Source organism: Miniopterus schreibersii (genome assembly GCF_964146895.1).
Source record: "Miniopterus schreibersii genome assembly, chromosome: 2".
NCBI classification, from domain to species: Eukaryota; Metazoa; Chordata; class Mammalia; order Chiroptera; family Miniopteridae; genus Miniopterus; species Miniopterus schreibersii.
Genome location: NC_138102.1, coordinates 83,318,770 through 83,340,246, shown reverse-complemented (window position 1 = coordinate 83,340,246; position 21,477 = coordinate 83,318,770). Strand labels below are relative to the sequence as shown.

The window sequence follows — 21,477 nt, the reverse complement described above, 5'->3', positions numbered from 1 at the left end:
TAGAGTTCCTCTCATCTAACACAACCCACTGCATAACACAACCCAGGTGTCACCTGGTCTTCTTTGCATCACCTAGTGTGAATCAGATGCCTCAAGAAACTAATGCAAAAATGCTGATCCCTTACTACTACTATACCTGTAGCAGTAACTATCTTTCTATAGTCAAATAAACTATCTTTAACCCTTTGAGGTCGTATTAAATTTGGACATGGGTGTCGGACTGGTCGGAATTAATTTCCATTGAAAGAGCAGTGATACATAACATGCAAGATTATGAAGGATAAACAAGACTTATGAACTGATACATGAATGAATAGAGTTAAGATTCGTACGGTTCCTTGCTGTGGTGGCTGAGAGCAGACATATGACCGGAACGGTAAAAAAGCTTTCATGGCTGAGAGTAGACAAACGACCGCAAAGGGTTAACTCTGACCCAGGAGTCTCGTGCAAGTAGGGTAAATCTCAGACCCTTCACAGTCTTGACAATGGCCTCTCTACAACACAACAGCTGGTTTCTCCTAGAGTGAGTGATGACAGAGAAAGAGACCAATACACAAGCCACTGTGTCATAGATAACCTAATTTCAGAAGTGACATACCATTACTTTTACCATATTCTATTGGTCACACAAGCAACTCCAATGCCATATACAAGGTGACTATAAACGGGTGCAAAGACCAGAAGGGGAGGCAGGGATACATGGGAACCATGTTAGAGGCTGACCACCAAATACTGTTAGAAGTTATTTTTCCCTAAATGTATCTATAGAACAACACAATCCCAATCAAAATCCCAAAAAGCTTTTTTAAAATAGAAACTGGAAAAATGATTTTAAAATTTATTTGGAAACACTAAGGAACTAGACTGATTCAAAAAATGTTAGGAGATTCACACTATTTGATTCCAAGACTTATGGTACTAGAGACAGTATGATACTGGCATAGAAGAAACAAATAGATCAATGAAACACAGTGAGTCCAGAAACAAATCCATACATATAAGTTCAAATTCTGGACAAAAACACAAAGGTAATTCAGTATAGGGAAGGGAAGTTTTTTTCAAACAATGGTGTGGTGTTAGAATTGGATAAATGTAATTCTTAAAATGAACCCTAACCCCTACTTCACACCATGCACAATAATTAAAATGGATCACAGTCCTATACATAAAAGTTAAGGCTATGAAACTTCTGAAAGCACAGGAAATTGTTTTCATGATTTGAGGGTAGGCAAAGGATTCTTAAAAATCAAGAAGCATAATTTATTAAAGAAATGAGTGATTAACTGGACTTCAGAATTAAAAGCTTCAGCTCATCAACACATACTGCTAAAAAAAAGAAAACACAAATTACAAACTGGGAGAAAATACTCTGAATACTTAATCTGTAAACAAACTTATATTGACATCCAGTCAACCCACGCATCCATGGGTTCCTCTTTCCAGGATTCAACTACCTGAGGATGTAAAATATTGGGGAGAAAATGTTACATTATTGCTGATGTGTACTATATAGTTAGGGCTACAATGGTTGTATCTGTACTGTACCTACACACTTTTTTCTTGTCATAATTCACTAAACAATACAGTATAACAACTATTTACATAGCATTTACATCTTAATCATATATTATAAGTAATCTAGAGATGATTTAAAGTACACAGGAAGATATGCATAGGTTATATGCAAATAATATGCCATTTTATACAAGGGACTTGAGCACCTACATATTTTGCTATCCACGGGGGTTCTAGAAAAAAAAATTTAACATGGATACCGAGGACAACTACATATTATGAATCCTTACACATCAATAATTTTTTTTAAATAACCAATTTTCTTAAATGTGCTGAAAACTTACAGACCCAGTCCAGTCCACACACACACAAAAATGTTAATTGTAAAAAACGATAAGAAAAGGTATTAAGCATCATTAGCCAAGGAAATAAATAAATAAATAACAAAGAAATAAACAATGAGGTACCATTTCACACCCATTCAATGGGAAAAATTAAAATCACTGATTATGCCCACCTGCTTCCTTGACGATGGGGGTGGGGGTGGGGGGTGCACGGCCTGCCTGCTTGCCAGCCTGCCTGCTGTACCTCCTTGACATGGTGCGCATGGCCTGGCTGCCTGAATGCCTGCCTGACCCGATTCAACATGACCCACCAGGCCTGCCCATCTGCCTGCCTGACTCCTTGACACAGTGTGAAAAGCCTGCCAGCCTACCTGGTCTACAGCCTTGATGTAGTGCACCTGGCCTGCTATCGTGACCCAACTCCTCCTAACACACAGGCCTACCATTAGGAACTGGATGCCTGACTTGGTGCGCCAGGACTACTGAGTACAAGGCCCTGTGCACTCTTTGGAGCCTTGACCTGATACACTCAGCTACTGGTCCAATAAAATGTGGAGACAAAGAAACAACATCCAAATGAAAGAAAAGGAGGAATCGCCAGAAAAATAACTAGATAAAACAGAGGCAAGCAATTTATCACATACAGAATTCAAAATAATGGTTATAAGGATGCTCAAACAACTTACGGAGAATTACAAGCAACTTAATGAGAACCTCAAAAGCTTGAAAAAGAACTGGAAATGACAGATGACACAGCTGAAATAAAGAATACGCTAGAAGGAATTAACAGTAGATTAGAAGAAGCTGAGACTTAATAAGAGAATTAAAAGATAAGGGAGAAAAAAAACACCCAATCAGAGCAGCAATTAGAAAAAAAATTAAAGACCAGGAGGACATTTTAAGGGAGCTTTGGGCCAACATGAAACATGACAACATCTCCATCACAGGGATGCCAGAAGGAGAAGAATCAGAGCAAAACATACAGAATCTGTTTGAAGAAATGATGACAGAAAACTTCCCTAACCTGGTGAAGGAAAAAGTCACTCAAGTACAGAAAATACAGAGTCCCAATCAAGATGAACCAAAAAAGACCCACACCTAGACACATCATAATTATAATGGCGAATGTTAAAAATAATAAAGAATCTTAAAAGCAGCAGGAGAGAGACAGAAAGTTACCTATAAGTGAGCTAAGACTGTTAGCTGATTTCTCAATAGAAACACTTCAGGCCAGAAGGGAGTGGCATGAAGTATACAAAGAAATGAAAAGGGACTGAATCCAAGACTACTTTATACAGCAAGGCTATCATTCAAAATTAAAGGTGAAATAAAGAACTTCACAGACAAACAAAGACTAAAGGAGTTTATTACTACAAAACCAGCACTACAAGAAATGCTAAAGGGGCTGGTGTAACAAGAAGAAAAACAGAGAAAGGGAGGAACGTACACAAAAGAATGATAATAAATAGGAGCCTATCAATAATAACCTTAATTGTAAGTGGCTTAAATGCTTCAATCAAAAGACATACAGTAGCTGAATGGGTAAGAAAACACTGCCCATATATATACATGGCCTACAAGAGACCAACCTCAGTACAAAGGACTCACACAGGATGAAAGTGAAGGGATGGAAAAAAATTTCCAAGCAAATGGAAATGAAAAAAAGGCTGGGGTGGCAATATTCATATCTGACAAAATAAACTTCAAACTGAAAGCCATAATAGGAGACAATGAAGGTCACTACATAATACTAAAGGGGTCGATCCAAAAAGAGTCTATAACCCTGGTAAACATATATGCATCAAATATAGGAGCACCCAAATACATTAAAAAAAAACAAAAAACTTCTGGAGGACTTTAAGGGAGAGATTGACAAAAATACAATCACAGTAGGAGACTTTAACAACCCACTGACATCACTGCATAGATCTTCTAGACAAAAAATCAACAAGGACACAGCAATCCTAAATGATACACTAAATCACATGGAATTAACTGACATTTACAGAACATTTCACCCCAAAGCTACAGAATATACATTCTTCTCAAATGCACCCAAGTCATTCTCAAAGATAGACCACATGTTAAGACACAAAACAGGTCTCTACAAGTTCAAGACAACTGACATCTCATCAAGCATCTTCTCAGATCACAATGGCATGAAATTAGAAATCAACTACAGTAAAAACACTAAAAACAATTCAAACTTATGGAGGCTAAATAACATGTTCTTAAACAATGAATGGGTTAACAAAGGGATCAAGAAGAAAACAACATCTTGGAAACAAATGAAAATGAACACACAACAACCCAAAATCTATGAGACACAGTGAAAGCAGTCCTGAGAGGGAAGTTCATAACACTACATCAAAAAACAGAAAAAACTTCTAACTATCTAACTCTACAACTTAAAGGCTTAGAAACAGAAGAACAAGACAAGCCCAGAGTAAGTGGAAGGAAGGAAATAATAAAAATCAGAGGGAAATAAATGACATAGAGACTTAAAAAACAATAAAAAGATCAATGAAACCAAGAATTGGTTCTTTGAAAAGATAAACAGGATTGATGACCCTTTAGCCAGACTCATCAAAAAACAGACAGAGGGCCCAAATAAAAAAAATAAAAAATGAAAGAAGTTAAGTAACAACTGATCCAACAGAAAAACAAAGGATTGTAAGAAAATACTATGAACAAGAATACACCAACAAGCTGGACAATCTGGATAAAATAGTCAAATTCCTAGAAAAATACAATCTTCCAAAACTCAATCAGGAAGAGTCAGAAAAGTTGAATAGGCCAATAACTACTGATGAAGTTGAAGCAGTAATCAAAAATCTCCCAGCCCTAGTTGGGATGGCTTCACAGGGCAGTTTTACCAAACATTCAAAGAAAAACACCTATCTCCTCAAATTATTTCAAAAAATTCGAAAGGAAGGAATACTTTCAAACTCTTTTTACAAGGCCAGCATTAGCTTAATTCCAAAATCAGATAAAGACACTACAAAGAAAGAGAATGACAGGCCAATATCCCTGATGAACATAGATGCTAAAATCCTTAACAAAATATTAGAAAATCGGATCCAGCAATATATTAAAAAGATTATACATCATGACCAAAAGTGGAATTTATCCCAGGGATGCAAGGCTGGTACAATATTCGCAAATCAATACATGTGATACATCACATAAACAAACTGAAAGACAAAAATCACATGATCATATCAATAGACACAAGAAAAACATTCGACAAAATCCAACTCCCATTTTTCATAAAAGCTCTGAGCAAAGCCCTAGTGGTTTTGCTCAGTGTCTAGTTAGAACATTGGCCTGCAAACTGAAGGATCCTGGGTTCGATTTCAGCCAAGGCATGTACCTCAACTGCAGACTCGATCCCCGATCAGGGAGCATGCGGGAGGCAATCAAATGATGTCTCTCTCTCACATCAATGTTTCTCTCTCTCTCTTTCCCCCTTCCATTCTCTCTGAAAAGCAATGGAAAATAATATCCTCAGATGAGGATTTAAAAAAATATATAATTTTTTTATAAAGGTTCTCAGCAAAGTGGGACTAGATGGATCATACCTCAACATAATAAAGGACATATATGACAAACCTACAACCAACATCATACTCAATGGGCACAAACTAAAACCATTTCCCCTAAGCACAGGAACAAGACAGAGATGTCTGCTTTCACCACTCTTATTCAACATAGTACTGGAAGTCCTTGCTACAGCGATGAGAAAAGAAGAAACAATAAAAGGCACTGAATTTGGAAAGAAGAAAGTAAAACTATCATTATTCACAGATAACATGATATTGTACACAGAAAACCCTAAAAACCCCACTAAAAAACTACTAGATTTAATAAATGAATTCGGCAATATAGCAGGATACAATGTTAACATCCATAAATCAACAGCATTTTTATAAACTAATAATGAACTCACAGAAAGTAAAACTAAAAAAATTAACCCGATTTACCACTGCAATCAAAAAATTAGGATACTTAGGAATAAACCTAAGGAGGTAAAAGACCTGTACCTAGAAAACTACAGGCCACTGGAAAAAAGAGATAGAGGAAGATATAAACAAATGGAAGAATATACCATGTTCCTGGATTGGTAGAATTATCATCATAAAATGTCCATACTACCCAAAGCAATCTATAAATTTAATGCAATCCCTATTAAAATACCAACAGCATATTTCAAAGATCTAGAACACACACTCCAAAAATTTATATGGGACCAAAAAAGACCCCAAATAGCCACGGCAATCTTGAGAAAAAAAGAACAAAGTTGGAGGGACCACAATGCCAGATATCAAGTTATACTTCAAAGCCACTGTAATCAAAACAGCCTGGTACTGGTGTAAAAATAGGCATACAGATCAATGGAACAGAACAGAGAACCCAGAAATCGACCCAAGCCTTTATGGTCAGTTAATATTTGACAAAGGAGGCAAGAGCATACAATGGAGTAAAGACAGTTTATTCAATTAATGGTGCTGGGAAAATTGGACAGGTACATACAAAAAAATGAAGCTAGACCACCACCTCACACCATACACATGAATAAACTCAAAATGGATAAACGACTTAAATGCAAGTTCTGAAATCATAAAAATCCTAGAAGAAAATGTATGCAGCATGATCTCAGACATCTCTTGTACCAAATACATCTCCTAGGGAAAGGGAAACAAAGGAGAAAATAAACAAGTGGGACTATATCAAAATAAAAAGCTTCTGCCTGGCCGGGCATGGCTCAGCAGTTAAGCGTTGACCTAGGATCCAGGAGATCGGGGTTCGATTCCTGGTCAGGGCACATGCCCGGGTTGGGGGCTCACAGCCGATCAATGACTCTCTCATCACTGATGTTTCTATCTCTCTCTCCCTCTCCCTCCCTCTCTCTGAAATCAATAAAGATATATTTAAAAAAAAAAAAAAGCTTCTGCACAGCAAAAGAAACCATCAGCAAAACAAAAAGGAAGCCCACTATGTGGGAGAACATATTTGTCAATGATACACCTGATAAGGGGTTAATTTCCAAAATATATAAGGAACTCATACAACTTAACAAAAAGAAGACAAACGACTCGATTAAAAAAATGGGCAAAGGATCTAAATAGACATTTCTCCAAAATGGAAATACAGATGGTCAAGAAACATATGAAAAAATGCTCGAAGTCACTAATCAGCAGAGAGATGCAATTCAAACAATGAGATATCACCTCACACCTGTCAGAATGACTACCATCAACAAATCAACAAATGACAAGTGCTGGTGAGGATGTGGAGAAAAGGGAACCCTAATACATTGCTGGTGGTAATGCAAACTGGTGCAGCCACTATGAAAAGCAGTATGGAGTTTCCTCAAAAAATTAAATATAGGAATGCCATTTGACCCAGTGGTCCCACTTCTAGTAATATATCCTAAGAAACCTGAAACACTAATCAGAAGGAATATATGCACCCCTATGTTCATAGCAGCATTATTCACAATAGCCAAGATCTGTAAACAGCCCAAGTGCCCATCAGGAGATGAGTGGATAAAAAAGCTGTGGGACATATACATCATGGAATACTATGCGGCTGTAAGAAAGAAGGATCTCTTACCCTCTGAGACAGCATGCATGGACCTGGAGAGTATTATGCTAAGTGAATAAGCCAGTCAGAGAAAGACAAGCACCACATGATCTCACTCATACATGGAATCTAATGAACAAAATAAACTCATGAACAAAATAGATACAAAGACATAGAAACTTGGAATAGCTTTACGACTTTCAGAGGGAAGGCACAGTGCGGAGTGAGGTGGGGAAAGATTAATCAAAGAACTTATATGCAAAGAACAAATATGCATAACCTATGGACACAGACAATCGTGTGGAGAAGGCCGGGGGGGCGGTGCGGGAGTGTATGCCCGGTGAAGGGGATCAATTGGGAGAAAAAGGTGAACATACATAATACTTTCAACAATAAAGATTAAAAAAAACTAAACTAAAACACACACACACAAAGACTGATTAGCCAAATGTTGGTAAGGATGTAGAGCAACTAGTACGCTCATGTACTTATGGTATGAGTATAAAATGGAAAACCACTTTGAAAATGTTAGTAGTTTCATATAGACTTAAACACACATCTGCCGATGAACCAGCAATTCCAATCCTACGTATTTACTGAAGGGAAATGAAAACACATGTTTGCAAAACGATTCATACAGGCCTTAATTCTTAACAGTAAAAAGCTGGAAACAACCTATCAACAGAAGAAAAGATAAAGTTTGGTATATTCATCTAATGACATACTACTCAGAAATTTTTAAAAAACTGATATATCCATCATGCACGAACCTCGAAATATATGTTAAGCAAAAGACGCTAGATGCAAAAAAGCACATGCTGTATGAACAAAGAACCAAACTAATCTATGTTGTTAGAAATCACAGTGCTAGGGAGATAGCAGGGAACTAAATGGAAAAGGCAACCAGAAAACTTTTGGGGGGTGATTAAAATGCTCTAATTATCCTTTGGGTAACGGTAACATGGGTGTAACTGTCATATTTCAAAGTGAACACCTAAGGTATGTACATTTTATTGTATTTAATTTACACCTCAATATAAGTAAAATAAAAATAAGTTTTAAAAATGAATGTCTAAGCTCTTTGTATTAATTTTCCTTAGTCTTGGGTTGTCCACAAGTATACTTAGTGTATGTAAACATACATTTCTGTGTACTCAGTAAATATTTATCATCTACTATGTGCCAAACACTATGCTGAGGTTCCAAAATAACTTTAAGTCCATGCCCTCAAGAAGCTAACAAGGAAACACACAAATAACAACACACAATGAGAGAGTTTCCATTATAGAAACACACATAAGGTCTTGTGAGAAAAAAAAGTACCCACAAAACACTGCCTGACAGAACAGTTAAGTTTCAGAAAGCCTTTCCATTAGGTGAAGCATGAAAGCAGGACATGTGAACAAGCAGGAATACACCATTATAAGCAGCGAGATAACATATGCAAAGACACAGAGACAAAGGATCTAACACAACAGGGAGCTAAGAGCAGTACAGTATTTTCGGAGTTTAGAGAACCTATGAGGAAATAATAAGAAATGCTGGCATGATAGTTAGGGACCAGGCTAATGCCAAGGTATTTGGATTATAGAGGCAGGAAAGAACCATTGAATAGTTGTGTAAGCCAGGAAATGACACATTCAAATTTGCAATTAGAAATATCACTCTGTTAACAGTATGAGAGAGAGCCTAGAAAGGAGTGCAACTGGAAGCAGAGACCTGTGAGAAGGCAACTGCAGAACAAGTAAATCATGCTTACTTTTAGTAAACCAAACAATGGCACACAGACTGAAAAGGAAATTTAAGAATCCCCCAAATAGGAAAATGGGTAAAGAATAAGATCAGAAAGTTCACAGAAAAAATACATAAAAATGACTCTTACCATATGAAAAGATGCTCAGTTTCACTCATAAGAGAAATTCAAATTAAAACTATACTGCTATACCATTTTCACCTATCATATTGGCAAAAATCCAAAAGGTATGATTATATACTGTGTTGGCAAGGCTATAGGGGAAACAAATATTCTCATATATACAAGACTGTTACAACTTCTATGAAAGGCAATTTAACAGTATCTATCAAAATTATATCTGCTATATTCTCTGACTTACCTATTCCACTTCCAGGAATTTATCCTACAGACACATCTGCATATGTACAAAATGATGTATGTAGAAGGTTGCTAATGAAGCACTTTTATAAAGGTAAAAACTAGAAACAATCTATCCATCAATGGGCTAGTTAAATCGTGGTATATAAATAAAAATGAACACTGAAGCTATTGAGAAAGAGAGAGCATGAGCACACAAGTATTTTATATACTAATATGAAAAGATCTCAAATACATTTAAGTAAAATAGTAAACAGAAAAATGGTTCAAATTTCCAGAATTAATGTAAAATGCAGGGGGAGCTGGGGAGGTAGACTAAACACACTGGTATATGGTTTTATTTTTTAAATCTCCAGAAGAATATATAAGATATCAATAACATCAGTAAATGACTGAAGGAGTCTGGAAGCTAGGCAGATATAGACTTTTTATTGTATTTCTCTTTTCACTTTTTTACTTTTGAAGTATTGTCTATATAGTGTAAAAAAACCTTTGAAAATACTGTAAGATTCAACAGAATTTGGTAACTCATATGATATAAGAAGTAAAGGAGATAAAGAGGTCCAGATGACTCCCAGGTTTCTGACTTGATAACAAATCTGGTCAACCCCTACAACTAAAAAACAAAATAAAATAAAAAAGATAGTAGAGGAAGGCAGGTCAGGTTTTACACATGTTGTACTGGAGGCATTGTGTCCAACAGTGTACTAGAAAAAGAAAATTTGAAGAGGTGAGGGATACAGTTGTTAGTAGAAGCCTTGGAGAGGAAAACATTTACATGATCCTAATTTTTCTAGGAATTATTTATTCTATATACCAAATTAACACAGAGAATAAACTAAAAAGGAAACTAGCTCAAAGTGACAGCATAAGGCCACATATTCACATCCTTTTCTCAGACATTAGGCTCTCACCAAAAGTTTGTTAAATATGTTTAGATGATTCCCCAAGTTCACAAAAGATTAGAAATATCAAAAAAGGGTGTAGGTATAAGCTATCAGAGGCAATCATTTGACAGCAGCATGAGGCAGCAAAAAAGATAATTGTGATATTACCGATACCTCAAACATCATAGCTTCTTCATAAAAGCCCAAGTCCCATAATTTATCCTCTAATATTTGGCCAAAATGATCCCTCCTTCAAGAAGTTTTTCATGGCCCACAGGCGTGACCCAACAGCTGAGCATCAACCTATGATCCAGGAGATCACAGTTTGATTCCTGGTCAGGAAACATGCCCAAGTTGCGAGCTGGATCCCCAGTGTGTATGGGGCGGGAAGGGGGGAGCTAGTTACAGAAGGCAGCCCATCAATGACCTCTTATCATTGATGTTTCTCTCTCTCTCTCTCTCTCTCTCCCCCCCTCTCTGAAATCAATAAAGACATTTTTTTTTAAAAAAAGTTTTTTGGTTCTTGCACTCTTAGCCCAACATGATCATTCAATCTCCTTTTATCAAACTTTAGCATTTGCTTACATCTTCCTGAAAGAACTATATTCTGCACTGCTTTATAATTATAACTGGTACTTTATAATACCAGTCAGTGTCTTTCCTCCTACTTGAATATACATCTCTTAAACACCTTGCTGACTGGCTATTTCAGACCAGAACTCACCCGTGGAGCCGGCTACTTTGGTCAGCAAGGTGTTTAAAATTACTTAAATTAATATAAGTGCAGGCATGAGTTATCTCGTGACCGGTCAGCAAGGTGTTTAATTGAAGGAGTATCTTTCATCTTTATATCTCTGAGCACAATTTTCTTGCATAGTATAGCATGCAAATATCCATTCAATAAACAATTATCCATCCTTGCCTGCTCTACAGAGATACAAATGAATTTTGCCATAAATAGTCTCCCTGCCCCAAGTTATAATTTTTTTTTATTAAGTACTTACACATTTGGCACCAGGGTAAACATTTGGCCTGGCTTATCTAATGAGATAAGTGGTGATGGGAAGTGACAGTTAATGAATGGGTCTGGAGTTTCTTTCATGGAAGACAAAAATGTTCTACAATCAGTTTGTGGTGATGGCTGTGAATGTACTAGAAAACAATGAATTATACACTTTCAATAAGTGAATTATAGTATGTGGATTTTATCTCAACAGATATGTTTTTAAAAATGGAATATCTGCTATTATCCCCACTTTATAATTAAGAAACTGAGGCTTGGCAAGATTAGGTAATTTGCACAGTGTCACAACTAGCTCATGATGGAGACAGGATAAAAACTGACATAGTCTCGACTCTTAAGCAGTCTATATGCTTAACCACCATGCTCTTCTACCTTCCTTAGAATGATACTTCACTCATCAAGCCTAAATATGCTCCTAGTGCTGTTCAAGTCTTAAATTCTAGTGACCTTTTAAACCAAGTAGGACTACAAAGCCTTGATTTGACCTAATTATATTACATTATAAAGGCAGGAGAGAAGTCAAAAGCTGAAAAGAAAGGCACCAAAGAGACAGAAGAGAGGGAAAAAAAATACTCGAGCTAATTTCAAAGCTTGCCATTTTGAGCATAAGATTACATAAAAGATTACTACTGTGTGACTGCTATCATAAAGTTGGTGGACAGGCCTAATTAAGCTGAGCTAGACCAGGATTTCTCAACCTTTGTACTACTGACATTTTGGGCCAGATAATTTTTTGTTGTGGAGAGCTTTCCTAAACATTGTAGGATGTTTAGCAACACCCCTGGCCTCTACCCACTAGAAACCAGTGGCAACAATCTTCCCCTTCCCCACCAGTTCTAACAACCAAAATGTCTCCAGACATTGCCAAATGGAGACAAGCAAGAACCTCTTTTTTTTTTTAACCCTCACCCAAGAATATGTTTATTGATTTTTTTTTGGGGGGGGGGGGAGAAACATTGGTGAAAAACACCGATTGGTTGCTTCCCACACGTTCCTCGACCAGAGATTAAACCCACAACCTTTTGGTGTATGGGACAATGCTCCAACCAACTGACCCACCCAGCCAGGGCCAAGAATCTATTTTTTAACAGGTTTGAGATATCTTTGAAATAGAAAAACTGTATATATTTGAAGTATATAACTTGATATTTTGATATATGTATGCATTGTGAAAAGATCACCACACTTGAGCTAATTAATAGCATCTCTACATAGTTACCATGGGGAGGGGGTAACAGACAAGAGCATTTAAACCAATCACCTCCCAAGACTACTGAGAAAAAATTCATTTCATTAAAAAACAAGTGAAGCTGGGGTAGGGGCAATAGGTAGGGATTAAATAGAGACAAAGCCCATGTAGTGATGCCAATAGCCCCAGATTTCTGTACAATTCAGCATGTACAGCCTCGGACACTCTAGCAGAATATCACCTACTAAAGATCAGAAAATAGAAAAAATAAGAACTGTTCCCCCTTTGATTAGTATGAAGAAAAATTAGTTTCCCTGATAAGAAAGACTAAGTGTCCCTCATCTCTGAAGGAACTGAAATACCAAGGTCAAGGTTGTCACCCTGCCAGGGAAGAGAAGCAAACCAAGTAAACAGTATATATAAAAATGAAATGACAGCTGGGGATGGGAAGGAGGCATGGTGAGACAGGACAAGCAGACAGCAGGAGACAGATGATTCTATACAAAATTTGCCCTATCAACTCTCCCTTCCTGCCCTTATGCATCTTCTGTTAACACGAAGTTAGGGGCTTTCAATAAACTCATGTTGACCCTTGCTTGTTCAAAGCCTAGCACTGTAGCCTCTTCATTCAAAACACTGCACCTCCTCAAGGTGCCATGGGCTCCAAAATCTTATATCTGTCTAATAAAAGTTCCACTTCCCTCAGGTCATTTTAGATAAAGGGGGGTGGAGGTGGGGACACAAGTAAATCAAGCTACTCAATCTAAAAAATGTACAGCAAGGAACCTCTGCCCAATAAGCATAATAATAATATATATATATATATATGTTTAACCTCGTTCATAATCAAAGAAATGCAATCCGAAAACAAGATATAAATTTCACACATCAAACTGGCAAAAAATATAATAAAGCCCAATACTGGCACGCATGTAACAGGCCTACTCATATACTGCTGGTTAGTGTAAACTGTTACAACCTAAATATCATTCAAAAGGAGTTAAAAGAAATTATGATACATTGATAAAATAAATTATTCTAATCATTTTTTTAAATTATGTTGATCTACATATGCCAATATGAAGAGAGCTCTGTAATATTAACTACGGAAAAACAGTAAATTGCAATTTAAAAAAGCAAACAGCAGTATAATCAATACAATTTATATAAAATTTTTTGAAAAATAAACTTTCTGGAAGCAGTTAATAGTGAGTTACTTTTTTATTTTTTAAATGATTTTTTTAGAGAGAGGAAAGGCGAGGGACAGAGAGAGGGAAACATGGACAGCTTCCTCCTGCTTTTGGGGATTGAGCCCACAACCTGGGCATGTGCCATGGCCAGGAATCGAACCGGTGACCTCTTGGTGCATGGGACAATGCTCAACGAACTGAGCCACACCAGCCAGGGTGAGAGTGAATTACCTTTTAAGGGAATTAGAAAATAGCTTTTATTTTTACTTTCTGTATCATTAGAATATTTTATCATATGCATGTATAACTTTTAACTTAAAATATACAGCTGTTTAATGTAGTCTATTCCCCCAAACCTTAACCACTACTCTCACCAACTTTCCAACTCCTACCCCTACCCAGTATCTGAAGGCTAACTAAAATTTTTGACAGAAGTTCAAGTAGCTAGGGATGTATTTTTGGATATATATCTGGGGCTTTTGTTTAAAATCTCTTTACTCATTTCTCTAAAACCTCCTCTGATATGAAAGAAGAGAAAAAGAGTCCCTACACTAAAAAGAATCCCTATACTAACCACAAACTCAGTTCCTTTCAGGCCCTATTTCCCTTCCATAGAGACATAATGGTTGTGATTATATCTCCTTCTCCTATCAGTTTTACGCTTAGTCTTGGCCAATTTCACTCTCCCTCATTAAAAAAAACACACACAAAAAACCCCCACTACTCTAAACTTCTTTAGGGCAGGGTCTCAGTCCTGTTTATTTACTGTAACTGAATATGTTCAGAACAGTCCCTGTCAAAGGGAGAGGCAGGTGAGTGGAGTACTTCTAGATCATGGGCCTTTAAAAGATGCCTAAAAACTTCAGTCTTTCCTCTTGGCTAAACCAAGTATTTCTAATTACTGCTTACAATTAATGTCTAATCATTAGAGCACAATAACTATTACGGATATTTTTAAATATCTCAGATTAATGGCTTTAAGGTTTACTTTAAACAACTAAGTTTTACTCATTTGAGCTTCCTCTTCATGATTTTCTCACTGTACACGATAACCCCTGCCAACTAAAACAATTAGTCTCAAAGCAGCAAACTTATCCTTAATTTTGAACTAGTTGGTGAGAAAGGGTGTTAAAACCTTTTTCAAGTGTGGGGGGAAATGGTTATAATCAGGTGGTTCATAACAGTATAGTGCGAAGAAAAAGCTGACCTCTAAGATCCAAGGAGTGAGAACTGAGAATCATTAAGTTTCTTAAATAGGCTTAAAAAGTAAACACATTCTCAAAGAAATTACTGGGTTTATTTTTAAACTATTTTTAGAATTTTTAATATTCCAAACAGGAATACTAAACCAAGTATCTACTGTAACTGGAAATGGCAGATGACTATGTAGCAAACTGTGTTTAAAAGTTAAAAATAAAAAACAAACAAAAAACACATACATATACCACATGCATCTTATAACAAAATAAAGTTCAATATTATCTTTTCCAAAGTACTCTGGCTTATAAATTTTACAAAAAATAATTAATAAATGCCATGTCAAGTAATGTTACACAATGAAAGAACAGCAGCTCCAGGAGACAGAAACATGCAAGAGGTTATCTTCCTGAGACAACTAAAGTGGAATCAATCCTGAACAGAAATTATTAAAACCACAGTCTGAAAAAGATGATTAACCTTGAAACTTTATTTCTTGATTGAATGAACGAAAAGGGGAGAAGGGGATGAAGAACAGCACGCTATTTGGCGATAATTTTAAATATCGCTTAAACCCTAAATAAAACAATGCAGACCATGGGGAAGTGGCCAAGCTTCCAGGAGATCTAAGGACTGCCCCCAACACCAACACATGAATATGACTGTGACTTTGTCTAAATCAATTAAATTACAATCTGAACCTAATTTCTCATGTATATGATAAGTGGGCTGGAGATCATGCTTAATTTACCTTGTAATTATCTAACACTAACAAAGGATACACAAATTTACTCTTTTCTAATATAAATAAAATACAGTACTTGTTAACCAAGCCAAATCACAGTGAGCCCTCCTATTAATTCTAGGAACACATGATCAAAAAAAGTACTGAAGATGCCAAAGGACAATCTCAATTCTCCAAGAGGGAGAAACAGAAAGAACACAACCTCCTAAAATTCTCCCCTCTTCAAAAATCTTTGAGTATATTCTACCATTTCACTCAGCAGGGCAGGGCTAATACAGGGTATCACTTTATTTTAGGCTTAACAAATTACATATTGATAAATCTAGTCCTCAAAATGTTACTTTTCGGGACTGTTTGCTACAGAGGAATTTAAAATAAAATTTAGAAATTAAAGCAACTTTATCCAATAGCCAACTCAGAACTACATGTCAAATAAGCATAGTACAAACTGTCTCATGACAAGAATCAATATCATCTCCACATTATTATCTCCTCTAATTCTTGGGGAAAGTGAGGGAAAAGACAGACTTAGCCAGACAGAAAAGCTACAGGAAAGGACAAAAGCTGCTGTAAAAACTAAGTTAAGTACAAGGAGAATCAACCTCAACAAAAAGTGAGAAAATAAAAAAGGAGGCACAAAAGTGCTTTTTTAAAAAAAAGTCAGCACAAACACTACCTTGTCATTTAAAGTACACCTTCAAGTCAAGTCCAGCTAAGAGGGTATTAAAGCATAAAAAAAAGGGAAAAAAACCCCACAAAACTACTTTGGTAATCAAAGAGAATCGGAAGTGTACCTTTTTTTGTAAATTTAATTCAAAGGAATAATGTTCTGACTTAAGACATGTTTTTGAGAATAAATCTATGTTAACATTAGAAGTCCCACGTTCAAACTTTCACCTGCGTATTCACCACTATAAATTTTAATCAAGTTTTCTGCTATCACCAGGTGATATGAGGTGATCAGTTCCACAAACTGACCTGCATACACCACAGAAATGCTCATTTTATTGTCTCGAAAAATGCTAACATCCCTGACATAAGTACTGCACAGGTAAGAAACATCCTTTCTAGCCCTTAGTTTGCTTAATACCATTTTTGTGTTTTTAATTTAGTTTGCCTCTTATTTATAAACAGACTTGAGTTTTTAGAGGTTATTACACAGAAGACTCCCAACTCTCTGAAGACAGCAGACCACTCCTGGAAATTAAGGGTTATATCCAAAGTTTCTGAAACTACTTAATAAACAGAGTAGGGTCGTTCAGGACAGCACTGATCATACATCACATTATAAAAGTATGAGCAGAGCTTTCACAGTACGTTCTTCAAAGTAAACATAAAGGGTTCCCTTTACGGGGTTCGTTAGGATGCTAAAAACGTATATGGAGTGGACCGGGCTTTCAAAGCCGTCCGGCACTTCACACGGTTCGCGGAGGGACGCAGGAGCATGCAAAGCTTAAAACGAAAAGGTGCAGCATTTCAGGGCTCAGATTTACGCCCTCGCTTAGCTGTCCCGCTGCTGAGCGTGGCTTTCAGGCTTATACCAAAAGTCAGCAGCAGAAGAAGATACAACAAACAAGGTTTTTCTCCCGATCAAAAATTTTTCAAGTGCCACTAAGATCAAAAAGTGCAAAAGTGTTAACTCTTTACAACTGCACACCATTTTCCCTAGTCGTTCCACCTCGAGGGCTTCCTAAAGAAAAGCTCGAACCCAGCTGTCGCCTGGGACACTTCACCAGTGCTGGGCTCTTGCTCCTAAGTCCTCAGGTTTCCCTAGCACCAGCTCCGAGAGGCGCGGTTAGAGCGCTTTATCTCCTCCGACTGGCAAGTAACCGCGTAAAAATGTCACTGTAGCAGCCCGTTTTCTTCGCCCGGAGCAGAAGCTGGGCGGCGCAGGCGAGGCGCGCAGGGACCTGGCGGAGGGCGCGAGGAAGCCGCAGGCTCGCACGCCGCCCGGCCCCGCGCTCCCCGCCCCTCGCCCGGAAGGGGGAAAACCCGCCAGCGGGAGGATTCAACAGGAGCACCGCGCCGCCCGCCTGCAGCCCGGGAAACAGCCGCCGGCCGCTCGGCCCGGGCGCGGGGGGAGGGGCGGCCGGGCGGACAGGCGCGGACCCCCGCCCGCGCGCAAGGTCACCGCCCGCGCCTTAGCCACCGCGGGCACCCCGACCCGGGCCACGGCGGCAAGTTTAATTTCCCAAGGCTGTGGCTGAACCCGCGGCGCGGAGGGAACGCGTCGGCCGCGGGGCCTCCCCACCCCCACCGCGCAGCCAGGCCCACGCCCCCGGTCCGCGTCCCGCCACACTCCGCCCGGGCTCCGCCAGGGAGCCAGCGGCTGCAGTCCCCGAAGCCAGGAGGCTCGGCTCCACTGGGAGGGGGCTGCGCTGAGCTCCTCCAGACACAGCAGCGGTTGCGGGCGCTGAAAAATGGAGCACAGCGACCAGAGAGGAGAGACATTTTCTTTCCGTTAACTGAATTGTTTCCTACCTCCGGATGCCCGACTGGCTACTCCTCTCACTCCGCTGCTCTCCGGGATCCGCCGCCACCGCCGCCGCCGCATCCAATCGCCTCCTCCCCCCTCCCCTTCCGCAGCCAGCCCGGCCGCTCCTCCTCCTCTCCGCTTCAAAATGGCGCCAAGCGCTCTCAGGCGGCTGCTCCAATCGAACTGCCGCGGACAGCAACGGGGGCAGGCAGGCAGAGCGAGGCGTGGGTGCGCAGCGCCCCCTGCCGACCAGACGGGCCCGCACGCGCGCTCGCCAGCCAGCCCCGCGCCTCGCTGCCTCGCCCGTGAACGCGCGCGCGCGACCTCACTTCGCTCCGCCCCGTGGTGCGCGCACGCAACACGCGGTCACGCCGCCGCTGTGGCCCGGGTTACCGAGAGCCCTGCCTGTCAGTGTTTTCTCTGCCTCTGCGGCTTTCCTGACTTTTGCCGAAAACCACAGGAATTGATATTTATCTCTAACTGTTTGGATAAAAGGTGTGCGTTTTTAAAAAACACTGAAATTGAGTACCGGTGTTGTCTTAAGTAAAATTGGTATTAACTCCTTTGCTCTTTACTTGGTAACTCTGACCTAATCGTTTCAAAATGCCATCAGTTTTTCTACATTGTGTGTGTTGCGACTTGACTTAATCCCACAGCTTTCCCATTTTGAAGAATTGTTGAGCCCGCAGGTGGGGAGCGTAGTAGTTCAGCCTGTAACAAAGCATTCCATTCATTAGTTTCGTTATCACAGTTGCACTTAATGGAGGGAGAAACAATCTGAAGACCACAAGGACGCCTTCCAGGAGGGTGGGTTTCTAATCCTCTTCACCTCCTAGAGACGTGGCAGCTCACTCCATCAGCTTCGGAGCGTATATTAAGAATTGATGGGGGTGGGGGGAGTTGATCTGGCAATTACGATTAAGACAGGGAGAAAAAAATCGTTAAAGCCTTGCCCTGGCTGGTGTTACTCAGTGGCTGGAGTGTCCGCGGGAGCACTGAAGAGTTTTGGTTGGATTCTCGGGTCAAGGTCAGGTATCCAGATTGCAGGTTCAATCCCCACTGGGTTGGTGGGGGAGACAACCAATCCACGTATCTCAGCAATCTCCCCCTCTCTCTCCTTCCCCTCCTACTCCCCCTCCTCTCCCTCCCTTACACTCTCCCTAAAAAACAATGGAAAAAAATAGCCTCCAGTGAGGATTTTAAAAATCTTTAAGGCCTCAATGAAACATAGTTTCTAACAAAAGAAACTTTACTGTGTGTTTTATAGAACAGCAAATGGATTTACAAATATTAGTAATAAAATCCTTCATTTAAAGCAACATTGTTTAGGAAAACTGAAAGGTGAAACTGGTATTAAAACAAATACAGCCCTAGCCCGTTTGGCTCAGTGGTTAGAACTGTGGGCCCTGGGACTGAAGGGTCCTGGGTTCAATTCCAGCCAAGGGCATGAACTTTGGTTGTGGGCTTGATCCCCTGCCCTGGTTGGGGCATGTGTGGGAGGCAACCAATCAATGTCTGTCTCTCTCTCTCTCTCCCACTTTCCTTGAAATGCAATGGAAAGAAAATATCCTCCGGTGAAGATTTAAACACACACACAAAAAAAATAACTTATATGTTTAGGGCTTTAAAAACAACCAACTGTGTCCCAGCCCAGCATGGCTCAGTGGTTGAGCACTGAGCACCAACCTAGGATCCAGGCGATCTGGGTTCAATTCCCCGTCAGGGCGCAGGCCCAGGTTGCCGGGTTCAATCCCCAGTTGGGAGCCGGCAGCAGGAGGCAGCCGATTGATGATTCTCTCACCATTGATGTTTCTGTCTCTTTCTCTCCCTCTCCTTTCCTCTCTCCGAAATCAATAAAGACACATTTTTAAAAAATAAAAATAAATAAAAAGCAACCAAGTGTGGAGGCCAGCATGTATATGGGAAATATCTGTGCTTTCCTCTCAGTTTTACTGTGAACTTAAGACTGCTCTAATAAAAATAAAGTCCAAAAAATAACGAAGCCCAAATTCATCAGGAGCAATATAATTTGATGTGGCATAATTTTGTTAAAAACATAAACCATTCAAAAATCAGTTGTGAATGCTGTCTACCCTGACAAAGAGAAATTATGTGTGAATGGTATTTTAAAATGCTGGTTTTAGACAAACTTGGTCAGGAAAATTATCTTTGATTATGAAGAACCACAAATCCAGTCACCACCTGTAATTTGTGTTCTATTCCAGCTGTAACAAATAATCACAACATTTGTAGCTTAAAACAGCACAAATTTGTCTTATGTTTTGTAGTTCAGATGACTGGCACGGGGTTTCCTAAGCTAAAAATCAAGATGTTGGCACAGCTACATTCCTTTCTGGAGGGCCAAGGGGAGTACCTATTTTCTGGCCTTTTCAAATTTATAACATTTGAAACAAAATACAGTAATTTGCAGGTAAAAAGTAAACAGAATTCTATCTGAATGTGGTCCTCTAGAAATACAATACTTAGTGTTTGCAATTATATTTATTATGAATAGCAAAAATAATGTAAGTCAGAATCACTTTCAAAATGCACTGGAAGGTCCTGGCCAATGTGGCTCATTTTGTTGGAGTGTCGCTCTGTACACCAAAAGGTTACAAGTTCGATTCCTGGTGGGGGAGCTTGTGGAAGGAAACTAACTGATATTTTGCTCTCCAGCATCTGTGTCTGTCTGTCTCTCTCTCTCAAATCAATAAAAGGGCATGTCCTCAGTTAAGGATTAAAAAAATGCACTGGAAGTAAGAAATGTATCAGTGTATAAAAAGAAAAGGGAGGGAAAACCCAGAGAATTTCTGAAAGACCATGTCTGATCAGAGCAAATATATCATTTTACTTTTACAATATCATTTCATTCCAAATAGCAATAAAACATTTATCATACATAGTAAAGTATGCTGGGCACTTAGTAAATGAGGAGACTGAAACCCACCTAGATACAGGCTGTTACTTATTCCATGCAATTTGAAGTCCAGTCAAGCTGAAAATTGACCCCTGCCAGCCTACAACATTGCTGAGATTGCCACTAGACTAATTCTTTGGGGTAAGGCATTGGATCTCCAGAAAACATGTTGAAATGTGGTTGTGTTACTTGAAAAAGATAACCCACTAGCCCATTGGTATTTATGAGCAGAGATTAAGCTGAGTAGAAATTAACTTTGTGATACTTTACGCATTTGGGCAGCAAATAAAGGAC

At 39.1% G+C, this 21,477-nt stretch overlaps 1 protein-coding gene across 6 annotated transcripts in view; it reads right to left on the bottom strand.

Moving 5' to 3' along the window:
* The window catches only part of PDS5B (PDS5 cohesin associated factor B), a 169,630-nt gene extending 151,140 nt beyond the window's left edge, over positions 1–18,490 (bottom strand). For 4 of the 6 annotated variants that reach the window (XM_081127295.1, XM_081127297.1, XM_081127296.1 and 1 more), the window contains exon 1: positions 18,272–18,413. The gene's annotated coding sequence lies outside the window, so the exon portion shown is untranslated. Of the gene's footprint in view, positions 1–18,271 lie in introns of all 6 variants that reach the window. The other 2 variants (XM_081127300.1, XM_081127299.1) reach the window with 2 other exon arrangements.
* Positions 18,491–21,477: the final 2,987 nt, after the last annotated feature.